A 12,409-nucleotide genomic window follows, 5' to 3' on the forward strand; every position below is an offset into this window, starting at 1 on the left:
GGTGTAAAACCTACATCTACTGGTGTAAACTCGGACTTTTAGCATAACCACCAAATTAATTGTGTGAGTTGACAAATAGAAGTTTACTCTGAAATAATAAAAGTTCACACCAGAATTTATAGGTTCTACACTAACCGATTTGAACTGAAAATTTTACTTGTGAGGCCCTATTCGATCCATTCCGATGACTTCTCATAGCATGCATGATGCAGTATTATTATTGTTATCGTTAATACACTTTATCAATTTTATATCGTCATTTATCCAAGAGTGGGAATAGTTGAATGCTTATCATATGTAGGGATCATGATCATATTAATATTCAAATAATTACATTATATCCGAAAATAGCTGAAGGACAAGTTACTCTACAAGTACATATGGATGATCATGGAATTCAAGATAATCTAGGATGTAGTTAGGCCTGTTCAAGTTTATTTGATTATTTTAATAAATTTGAAATTTTGTTTAAATTTGGTTTATTTATTTGTTGAATCGAGTTTAAATAAGTTTTTTTTTTATTGAATTTGAATGTTATCGAATATAAAACGTTGTTCAATCTTGGTCTGACTAATTGATGAACCAAACTTGAATGAACTTTTATCAAGTCGAGTTCAATTTGAATATTGAGTAGTTTGATTTATCTTTCAGCCCTAGATGTAGTATCAATAACATTTTATCAATCGTAAAAGGATGAAAAAGCCTTGCTCGGGAAATCCTCCTTGAACCTATGTTTTTAAACTTGGATTGGAAGACAAACCGGTGCAGCTCAAGGGTCAAGGGTCAAGCGGTCCGGCTGGTTGAACCAGAATTTAAAAATTGGGTGAAGTCAGCAGAATGTCATAAATATATTAGTAAAATTTTAATTAGTTAACATACAAAATATTATGTAAGTACTTACTAATATGATGAAAAATGTTACTTTTGTGTTTTTGTCACCTTTGACGATATTATTGATTCTAGATCTTTTAAATTTATTTCCAATTTTGATATTTATAAAACTTCAAATACACATTGGTGACTCTGAAACTAAGTTATTAAGACAAAATTGTAGAAATATGAAATATAAGGACGCAAATACAAATAACAAAAAGTTTGTCGGAGTTTTTATAGTTATATGAAACATCTATGGGCTAAGATCAAATACTGAAGAAGTTTTGAACACTACTATAAAAGTTTTATCTTTTATAACCTAATTGATCTCGTTTCCGTTGCCGGTGCGCTGTGCCTCCAGACGTTTATATACTCAAGAATCATTTGTCATATTGCTTTTTCTTTTCTAACAAATATCAACTATTATTTTGTTTCAAAATGAATATGCCCTCATATATATAGTGTGTGGCTAACATGCGATGAATTTCTGTCCCTTTTGACCAAGCAAATAAATCGAATGGCTCGATTGATGACTTTTAGAAATTTAGTCCGTTAATTGACAAAAAAAAGTATAATAGGCTAAATGAGATTTTGAAAAAATGAAGAACTGGTGGCACAATTTATCTATTGTTTAAATTTATGATGAAAAAAGAAGCCGAATATAAGAAAAAAGAATTGTAACATAGAAACATAAAGAACTGGATAAGTTTGCATTCCATCTATCTGTCTATTATCTATTACCCTATTGATAGAACGGTTATTTGGCGTATTTTGCACTACTATCTTGTCCTAATTTTGGCTATTCACAGTACTAAGAATTGGAATTTCACTCATATTCGATACTTGTGTGAATTGTAGGTGGTAGGCATGAAAAATGATCTTGCGGGATGAATTTCCAGAAGACTTACCGTTCCAAGGCGTGGCCACGCCTTGGAAGGTGGATGAAACCGAAAGACGGACCGTGGTCCACGTGAACCCGGAACGTGGGATCAGAACTCTGGAGACAACACTAGGCTTTGCACCAGACGTCTCCTTCTTTGACTCTTACTTGTGGGCGGCGGCTATAAAGCAGGATTCACAAAGAATCAAGACCTTAGCTTTTAATTCTCCTTTTCTACTTTTTGTTAGACGCTTTTTCCTATTTTCTTTCTTTTACTTTCGTTTCGCCTGCGGCTAGCGGCTAGCGGCCAGACATTGAATATTTCTGCGGATTGCATCTGGACTCTGTACAACGAAAACCCTTTTTCACTGTTCGCTTTTGACTCTTCTAAATTCCGTGAGATTCCTCTTGTGTTTTTCCAATTCTTCGGAAATCAATTGAATGTACTCAACTAAATCACGCGGGATTGACACGATGAGAAGCGGCTAATTTCCTCCTCTACCCAAAGGTTGACGCGAAGGCGCGGTCCATCATATCTGTGAGATCTAACCGAATCTTCATTATTTCCTCCAATTAATTGCTATTCGTGCGTTTCCTGAATTAATTGTTCACGGGTATTTGATTAATTGAATATCAACGGCCGGGTATTTGATTTAATTTAATAGCCTACTGTCACGTTAATTAAATAGAATCCGTAATTGTTCATTTAGTTAGCGCCCCGTGGTAACCACCATAATTGGCTTTATGATGGGGAAACGCAAGATCTAATTTAAATAAACCCTCTTAGCGTGTTTATTGGTTAGGGTTGGGTTCTTCTAGCTTTAATGCAATTGGGTAATTAAATTCCTACGGTCGTACCTAGGGTTGTTATCTGGTTAGAGAAGCAGTCAATGGTCGTACCTTGACTGTCGAAAAAGTAAGGAAGAGCTGGTTGTCAGAGCTTATTGATGGCTATAACCAACCTAGTGATAAATGGGTGAAATATCTTTGCATCGATGAGCATTTAATTGGACCGTGCCTGAGCAGTTGATCCTTTGGGTAGAACTTTTGTTAATTGCTATTTTCAGTGAATTGTGCTTTGCGAGTTAGTTTTGAATTTTGTTTGTTTTATTTTATTTTATTTGTGTGCCTCCCATTGAAAATCCCCCAATTCTGTTCTACTGATTTGGAAAGAAATAATTTCCTACCTGCTCCCTGTGGATTCGACCCTACTCACCGCTATATACAAAATTTGTAATTTTCTTGAGTAGGTATTTATTATTGTACAGGTTCGGCACCTGTCAATTTTTGGCGCCGTTGCCGGGGAGCTGGCGTTTGGATTATTTGTTTCTTTTCAAATTCAGTTTTTGTTTTATTTTTATTTTATTCTGTTCTTCTTGGTATTTTTGCTAGTTTATGCCCCGTTCTTCTCGCACAGGTGAATTAGTATACGATCCTGAGGTTGAGAAGGCAGCGCGTAGGCGGAGGCAAGAGACCAAGAAGCGAAAAGAAGGGCCCTTATTTATTGCAAACGAGTCGGTAGAAGACGAAGTAAGCATGGCCAACACTCAAACATTAAGGGAGCTGGCTGCCCCGGAGCTGACTCACCAGCCCTTATGCATCACATTCCCCACTCTGGCTGAGAATACTGCTTTCGAACTGAAGTCGGGGCTGATTCACCTCTTACCTTCTTTCCATGGTCTCTCTGGTGAAGAACCCCACAAGCACGTTAAGGAGTTCGAGGTGGTTTGCTCTAGTATGAAACCTCCTGGGGTCACTAAAGAGCAAATTAGACTGAGAGCCTTTCCGTTCTCTCTCAAGGATGCAGCTAAAGATTGGTTGTATTACCTACCAGCAGGTAGCATTACCACATGGGCACAGTTGAAAAAGAAGTTTTTGGAGAAATTCTTCCCTGCATCCCGGGCTGCGAGTTTGAGAAAGGAAATCTGCAGCATTAAACAGTATCCCGGGGAGTCCTTGTATGACTATTGGGAAAGGTTTAACAAGTTGTGCACTAGATGCCCACAGCATCAAATTAGTGAACAACTGTTAATCCAATATTTCTATGAAGGACTCCAATCAACTGATAGGAGTATCATCGACGCTGCGAGTGGGGGAGCACTGGCAAATAAGACCCCGAGGGAAGCATGGCTGCTCATTGAAGCTATGGCAGAGAATTCTCAACAGTTTGGCTTCCGTGAGAGTAACCCTACCCGCAGGGTTAATGAGGTGGAGTCGACATCTATTCAGCAACAGTTGTCGGAGCTCACATCCGTTGTTCGACAATTAGCTGTGGGGAATGTGCCCCAAGTAAAGGCCTGTGGAATCTGTACAAATATGGGTCACCCTACTGACTCATGCCCTATATTGCAAGAGAATGGGGCGGAACAAGTGAACATGGCCGGAGGCGTGCCCGCGCCTCATAGGCAATACGATCCATACTCCAACACGTACAATCCGGGTTGGAGAGATCATCCCAATTTCAGCTATGGAAATAGGCCACAAAATGCACTCTCCAATCGTCCACCAGGATTTCAGCAACCATGGCAACCGAAACCGCAACCCTCATCCTCCAACTCGGGAAGTTCCTTGGAGGATATTGTCAAGAGTCTGGCTACGACTACCGCCCAGCTCCAGCAAGAGACCAGGTCATTGACCACAAATATGGCTCAACTCCAGCAAGAAACTAGAGCCTTAACCATGAGCACCACTCAGTTCCAGCAGGACACAAAAGCAGGCATGAAGGATATGGAGGCTCGAATAAGCCAAATGGCAACTGCCATCAATCGCTTGGAGTCCCACGCTTATGGAAAGTTACCCTCACAACCTGAAGTAAATCCCAGGAATGTAAGTGCCATGACGCTGAGGAGTGGCAAGGAACTGGAAGGGCCTAAAGTGGAAAGTTCAAAAAGCAAAAGTGAAGAGGAGATAGAGAAGGAAATTGAAGAGGAAGGGCGTATTCGCAAGGATCCTAAGGTAACCTTCACTTCTCCGCCCACTATTAAATCTAACTTACCTCCTTTTCCTTGCAGGTTGGAAAAGACAAAGAGGGCAGAGAAGGAAAAAGAAATCCTGGATGTGTTCTGCAAAGTTCAAGTAAACATCCCCTTATTGGACGCGATCAAGCAGGTACCCAAGTACGCAAAGTTCTTGAAAGACTTGTGCGTTAACAAAAGAAAGCTAAGGGGTGATGAAAGAGTGATGGTGGGAGAGAATGTATCAGCTGTACTTCAAAGGAAACTCCCACCCAAATGCGGAGATCCAGGTATGTTTGCTATCCCCTGTAAGATTGGTCATTCTAGTATCAAAAATGCCATGATAGATTTAGGAGCTTCTATTAATGTGATGCCTAAATCAATCTATGATTCCCTAAATTTAGGACCTTTAAAAGAAACGGGGATAATAATTCAATTGGCTGATCGTACATGTGCTTATCCGGATGGGATAGTTGAGGATGTTTTAGTGCAAGTAGATGGATTAATTTTTCCTGCTGATTTTTATGTGCTTTACATGGATGATAGAAGTGCCCCAAATCCATCACCCATTATATTAGGAAGACCATTTTTGAGTACTGCCCAGACTAAAATTGATGTTAGTAAGGGTACTCTCACGATGGAATTTGATGGAGAAATAGTCCACTTTAGTATTTTTGATACAATGAAACATCCTGTTAACTCTCATTCTGTGTTCGCTATGTATACCACTAATCCCTCTGTGCAAGAATTTTCTAAGTTTGCTTATAGGGGTAAATTCAAGGTTGCTGCGAACAAGTCCTATAGGATGAAAGCAATTCATGAGGTAAAAATGGAGAGGAAATTTAGGAAAAAAGTTGCACTCAATGGCCATGTGGATCCTGGAGGAGGGCCACCAATTACAAGGAAAATTCAATTACATCCAGACTAAAGAGTGGTGCTATGTCTAGCCAAAGACATTAAAGAAAGGCGCTGCTTGGGAGGCAACCCAAGAATTACAATATTAGTTGTGATCATTTTTCCTTACTTTATGATTTCTCAGTTTTATTTTAATGTTTTGATGGTTTTTGTGGTGTTGGACAGAAGAGTAGGGGTTCCAAGGTGTGCCCACGCCTTGCAAAAAAAAAAAAAAAAAAAGAGAGAGTTCGTTTGGACATCATTTGGATGTTGTGGGCAGAAGAGTATGCTCTCCAAGGCGTGCCCACGCCTTCCAACCCCTCCGATAGCGAAAAAAAAAAAAAAAAAAAAAAACTTTGACCAAGACCCTACTCCCACTTTTCCTTCTTTGACTTCTAGTCTTTGACTAGTCTTGGACAATCTCTTCCAATTTTTATGCCTACGTTTCCAGACTTCTCCTCTTTGTTTTGGTCGAGCCTTCGCCGCCCACCTCGCACCGCCGTCGCCGCCGCTTGCCATCGCTGTCCGCCGCCCTGCGCGCTGCCCAGCCCATCGCGCGCTCCACAACGCCTCTCCAGCAGTCCGCCGCCGCTCGCGCGACCCACCAGATCTGTGGGTCACCCACGGCCAAGCAACTCCAGCGCGCGGCCACCAGCGCGAGCGAGCAATTCGCGCAGCCTTCACGCGCCCCTGCTCCCTTCACCCCCGCGCGCCTCAGCCCGGCAGCGCGCGACTCCAGCGCGCGACCCAGCGCACGAGCTTCTCCCTTGCGCAGCCCAGCACCAGCAGCGCGCGACACCAGCAGCACTGCCTCGCCAGCCCCAGCTCTGCGCGCAGCCACCTGCAGTCTCCATCGCGTGCCGCAGCTAGCCTTCACCGGCCGAACAGCCGTGTGGCACTGCCCAGTCCAATTCAACTTGACTGAGCACTGAGCGTAGTAGTGGTACCCCTGCCTCTCTCTTGTGCATTGGACACTGAGGTCTTGGAGCTTTTATTGTTGAAATTTTGCTTTGTGATTGGGCTATTTGATGGATTGTCTGACGGGGGATTATATCTGCTTTCCATTGATTGTCTGTGGGGTCTGGTGAATCTGTTAGTTGGTATTTGTGGTCCGTGTCTCACTAATTGTTGACTATTATCAACTTTCATTGCAATTTGTGCTGTGTTGAACCTATTTTCTTTATTGTCGGCCACGTGACACCAGTGGGAGAGACCTTATATCTGCTTCCCTGTGATTATATACTTGAGAAATTTGTGGGCTCTACTGAATTTGTTATTTGGAACACATGGTTGGTAGCTCACTGATTGTTGCCTCTTAGTGACTGATTTCTTGATTTGGGAGAAGTTGGTTCGGTCTTCTTTATTGTTGTCGGCTACTTGACAGCAGTGGGACATTGGTTGGTGTTTGTTGTCTGGTTGTTGTTTGGTGGGGTAATTGTGTCCCCTTTTGCTGTGAGCTGCTGAATACTTAGTAATTTCGGTGGACTGTGGTCTCCTATCTGTTTCTTGGTGGTTGGTTGGCTGTCTCTGAGCTTAACACCCAACTGTCGAGGATAGATGGTTGTCTTATGGCGCTCCAGGTTTTCGCCCACATTCAGGCAGAGAATCAAGCGGCTTTCTATGCTCATATTGGCTTCCAGCCGCCGTATCCGCGGCCTCCTTAGGCTCCAGTCGCACCTTTTCAGTAGTCAGGGAAGTTTTCGCTCCCTCTGCCCTAGCGAATTATTTTTCCAGGTTACATTGCGGACAATGTAGGTCTTAGGTGTGGGGGGAGTGGCTTCCATTAGTTCTTTTCCATTAGTTCTTTTTGGTGAGTTCTTTTTGCTTTGTTACTTTTAAAAGAAAGGAAAAAAAATGAAAAATGAAAAGAGAAAAAAAACATTGTAGTAGTCGTCTTTTTGGGGCATGTTGCTGTGATGAATGACATAATCAAAGTGAGTTGGTATGTGGTCGTATATGCTGGCTGTGCGTTTTGTTTCCCTTGGCAATGTCATTGAATGTTGAGTATGCTGGAATTCACCCATTTTTGTAACTTTTGGGGAGCTTTTGAGCCTTACTTGAGCGTATTATTCTTGTTTGCTCTATTTTGTTTGATTGAGTGGGTATCGCACATGGTATGAACATTCTAGAACTTGCTATTTTGTACATGTCAAGACCGCATTTTGATGAACTGGATGCATTTGAAATGATAAGGGCATTTAGGATTTAACCCTCTTCAGCTATCTAAAAAAATCAAGCCCTCATTTTATATCCCAATAGTGAACCAACTTGAGCTTTTGTCCTTCGTTTCTGGTTGATATCCGTGTTTGTTAACCCAAGACCTCTTTAAACTTTCTTGTTTATCCCTGTGTTGTCAAGGGATGTCTGAAATCCATCATTTGCGCAAAGCAAACGAATTTGGGGTTGAAAGTGCTGATAGATTAGGAGCTATATGATGCTATCTTTGTGTAAAGGAGGGGAAATTGGAAAAAAGGCCACTGACCAGAGGACTTTGGCTTACAGGGCGTGCCCACGCCTTACAGGACTGTCTCTTGAAAAAAAAAAATTCATGAAGAGACCTCGTGACCAGAGAACTATGGGCTACAAGGCGTGCCCACGCCTTGCGAGCAGTATAAAAAAAAATAAAAAAATAAAATTTGGGGCACTTGTACAGGGTGTACAGCAAATGGAAACTGCCTTGTTAGTGAAACTCCTCCGGTAAAGCACTGTGGTTATTGGTGAGTTTCGGACATTCTCTTGACACTTTACCCCTTATCTATACCCTCTTAACCCGCCTTTCACCTGAGCCCCGTTACAACCCTATTAAAGTCCCTTTGATTTATGTGTTTAGTTCACTTTTAAGGGGTGGAGATGTGATAAATGTGCAAGACTATGGTAATGGCATTCCGTGATGTTGAATTGAGCGTTCCTAGTATTCGTATATACTCTTTGAATTACAACATGTCCGGTGTGTTCTACTTTTGGTGATATTGTCAGGGACCCTAGATGCTTGTGTTAGTATAGACTATTACATGACCTCTGCTCTCTTGGTTGTACTTCTGAGCTCCGAAATGCTTGAGGGCAAGCATTGTCTAGATGTGGGGGGATTTGATAGAACGGTTATTTGGCGTATTTTGCACTACTATTTTGTCCTAATTTTGGCTACTCACGGCACTAAGAATTGGAATTTCACTCATATTCGATATTTGTGTGAATTGTAGGTGGTAGGCATGAAAAATGATCTCGCGGGGTGAATTTCTAGAAGACTTTCCGTTCCAAGGCGTGGCCACGCCTTAGAAGGTGGATGAAACCGAAAGCCGGACTGCGGTCCACGTGAACCGCGAGGAGCACGGGATTAAAACTCCAAAAGTCCCTTTGTTTCAATGAATTGGGCCAGACGTTCTTTTTGGTTGCCTGACCTCCTGCGGCGGCTATTAAAAGATAGGAAAAAAGCCAGATTCAGGATCATCTATTTTTTAGGCTTAGTTTTCTTTTCCTACGTTTGTCAGCGGTCAGACGCTTTTTCTCTTCTTTCGCTTTCCGTCAGCCGCAATTGGATTTGAGCTTTAAGTTTCCTTTTGTTCTCTTTCGGAAAGAACGTAATTTTCTCTCCTTTAGCTTTTGTCTTGTACGGATTTGACTGCTGGGTGGTAACCCTTGTTTTGAGGCAATTCGCGTTGGCTTTTTGCTTTGCGATTGCGGTCCTAGAACGAATGCAAAAGCAGGATCTTCTTCGTTGTTGCCGCAATTAACTTCCTTTCCCCAATTCTTCGGCGAATAATTGAATGAATTCAATTAAATCACGCGGGATTGACACGATGAGGAGCGGCTAATTTCCTCCTCTACCCAAAGGTTGACGCGAAGGCGCGGTCCATAATATCTGTGAGATCTAACCGAATCTTCATTATTTCCTCCAATTAATTGCTATTCGTGCGTTTCCTGAATTAATTGTTCATGGGTATTTGATTAATTGAATATCAACGGCCGGGTATTTGATTTAATTTAATAGCCTACTGCCACGTTAATTAAATAGAATCCGTAATTGTTCATTTAGTTAGCGTCCCGTGGTAACCACCATAATTGGCTTTATGATGGGGAAACGCAAGATCTAATTTAAATAAACCCTCTTAGCGTGTTTATTGGTTAGGGTTGGGTTCTTCTAGCTTTAATGCAATTGGGTAATTAAATTCCTACGGTCGTACCTAGGGTTGTTATCTGGTTAGAGAAGCAGTCAATGGTCGTACCTTGACTGTCGAAAAAGTAAGGAAGAGCTGGTTGTCAGAGCTTATTGATGGCTATAACCAACCTAGTGATAAATGGGTGAAATATCTTTGCATCGATGAGCATTTAATTGGACCGAGCCTGAGCAGTTGATCCTTTGGGTAGAACTTTTGTTAATTGCTATTTTCAGTGAATTGTGCTTTGCGAGTTAGTTTTGAATTTTGTTTGTTTTATTTTATTTTATTTGTGTGCCTCCCATTGAAAATCCCCCAATTCTGTTCTACTGATTTGGAAAGAAATAATTTCCTACCTGCTCCCTGTGGATTCGACCCTACTCACCGCTATATACAAAATTTGTAATTTTCTTGAGTAGGTATTTATTATTGCACAGGTTCGGCACCTGTCACCATAAAAGTATGATGAGTGTTGGTGTTGTAAAAAGCGCAAGTAAAAGTTTGATCTTAGTTTGATATACCAAAATTGCCCTCAACACTAATAAATAGACAAATTGCATTGCATTTCCTTAATTGACAAAAAAAATATAATAGGCTAATTGAGATTTTGAAAAAATTAAGAACTGGTGGCACAATTTATCTATTTGTTTAAATTTATGATGAAAAAGAAGCCGAATATAAGAAAAAAGAATTGTAACATAGAAACATAAAGAACTGGATAAGTTTGCATTCCATCTATCAATCTATTATCTATTACCCTATAAAAAGTATGATGTGTGTTGGTGTGTAAAACCGTAAGTAAAAGTTGATCTTAGTTTTTAATATACCAAAATTGCTCTCAACACTAATAAATAGACAAATTGCATTGCATTTCCTTAATAAGTAATAAGAATTACTCTAACAATTACAAAGAAACATTCCTTAAGTTATGGTGAATTAAACTCAAAAAAAGAACAATCAATTCATTGCATTTCATCAATAATTAATATCAATTATGACAATAGTGTTAGTTATGATGAATTAAATAAAAATGAAGAAACAAATTTTTTTATAAATTATAAAAAAAATGGTGATCTTAGTGGTTATAGTGTAAGCAAAAAAATAATATTAGTTTTTGTGATGCTAAAATTATGCTTCCCTCTGATAAATGGATAAATTGCATTGCATTTCATTAATAAATAATATCAAACATGCCAGTAGTTATAAAAATGAAAAATTTCTTATCTTTTTATTTACCAAAAAAAAGAAGAAGGAATTTTATTTGCAAAATATCCAAATTCAAACATGAAACAAAACATAACAAATTGATACCATGAGTTACATAAAAAGTACCATAAGTCTTTTTAGTTTTTGGATACAAATAAATTAAAGGTGCGATTGATAAAATTGAAATCTGAAAACTGAAGTCTGAAGTCTGAAATCTGAAATTTTAATTCTTAATCCATTAAGTTATTGAATTATTAAGTATTAAACCTAATACATTTGAGTGCATATCACATTCAGTGATAAATAAAATTCTTATTAATGGTGCGCCACATGGATTTTTTAAATCTAGTAGAGGTTTGCGACAGGGAGATCCCCTTTCTCTCTCGTTGTTTGTAATTGGGGCTGAGGTCCTGTCACGAGGCCTTAACAACCAGATTACGTGGCCTGGTTTTATGGGATTCAGCGTTCCGAGGGGCTGTCCGCCTGTCACCCACTTAGTGTTCGCAGATAATGTGCTTATTTTTGCAAATGGATCCGCAACAGCGTTGAAGCAGATAACGCGTATACTAGACACATATTTGAGGGCTTCTGGACAACTCGTTAATGCTCAGAAATGTGGGTGTCTCATGCATCCATCCACGTCACCAGCTCGTCAAAGGATAGTAGAGCGGTTGACTGGCTTTTCTAGGCACACCATTTCGGTGCGATACCTAGGGTATTCTCTGTTTGGAAGAAGTAAGATCACCCATTATGGGGAGATGTGTCAAGCTATCATGGGAAGAGTTCTTTCTTGGAAATCGAAGTTTCTTTCTCCCGGAGGGAAGATCGTGCTAATTAAGCATGTGCTATCGGCGATTCCATTACATCTCCTATCTGCGGCTGTGATGCCAGAGTCAGTCTTTCGTATCATCGAGAGGGCCTTCTCGAATTTTTTATGGGGAGCTAGGGGCGGGGACCCCAAAAGGCATTGGCTCCGTTAGTCCCAGTTGTGTTATCCAGTAGAGGAAGGGGGAGCTGGCTTTCGGAGCCTTAGGGACATATATACGGCATTCTCCTACAAGTTATGGTGGGCGTTTCGCACGGGATCGTCCCTGTGGGCTAGGTTTATGCACGCAAAATATTGCAATGGCCTTCACCCGTGTCAGGTGGAAATTAGGGTATCTACTTCGGCGACTTGGAGGCGGATGGTCAACGTCAGTAGGCAAGCGGAGTTATCTATGCTATGGCTGATTCACAAAGGGCCGTGCTACTTCTGGTATAATAACTGGCTGGGCACTGGGGCGTTATATTTGAGGGCTCCAGTGCTGCCAACCTGGACGTTTGGTGACTTCATGGTGCAGGGGAAGAAGGATATCCAGCAGTTGGGATAGGTGTTGACATCGGACATCGTCTCCGTCATCAAGAGTAAGCCGACCCCGAGAGGGGTGCAGGACGCGGAGGCAATATGG

General features: G+C 40.9%; 1 non-coding gene across 1 annotated transcript; it reads right to left on the reverse strand.

Annotated features, from left to right (window-relative positions):
- Positions 1–3,661: 3,661 nt before the first annotated feature.
- On the reverse strand, positions 3,662–3,768 carry LOC113767212. Its single transcript, XR_003467931.1, has one exon. It is a non-coding gene; the product is annotated as a small nucleolar RNA R71 (small nucleolar RNA).
- Between the last annotated feature and the right edge of the window lie 8,641 nt (positions 3,769–12,409).

The sequence above is a fragment of the Coffea eugenioides genome, chromosome 3 (assembly GCF_003713205.1).
Source record: "Coffea eugenioides isolate CCC68of chromosome 3, Ceug_1.0, whole genome shotgun sequence".
Taxonomy (NCBI): Eukaryota; Viridiplantae; Streptophyta; class Magnoliopsida; order Gentianales; family Rubiaceae; genus Coffea; species Coffea eugenioides.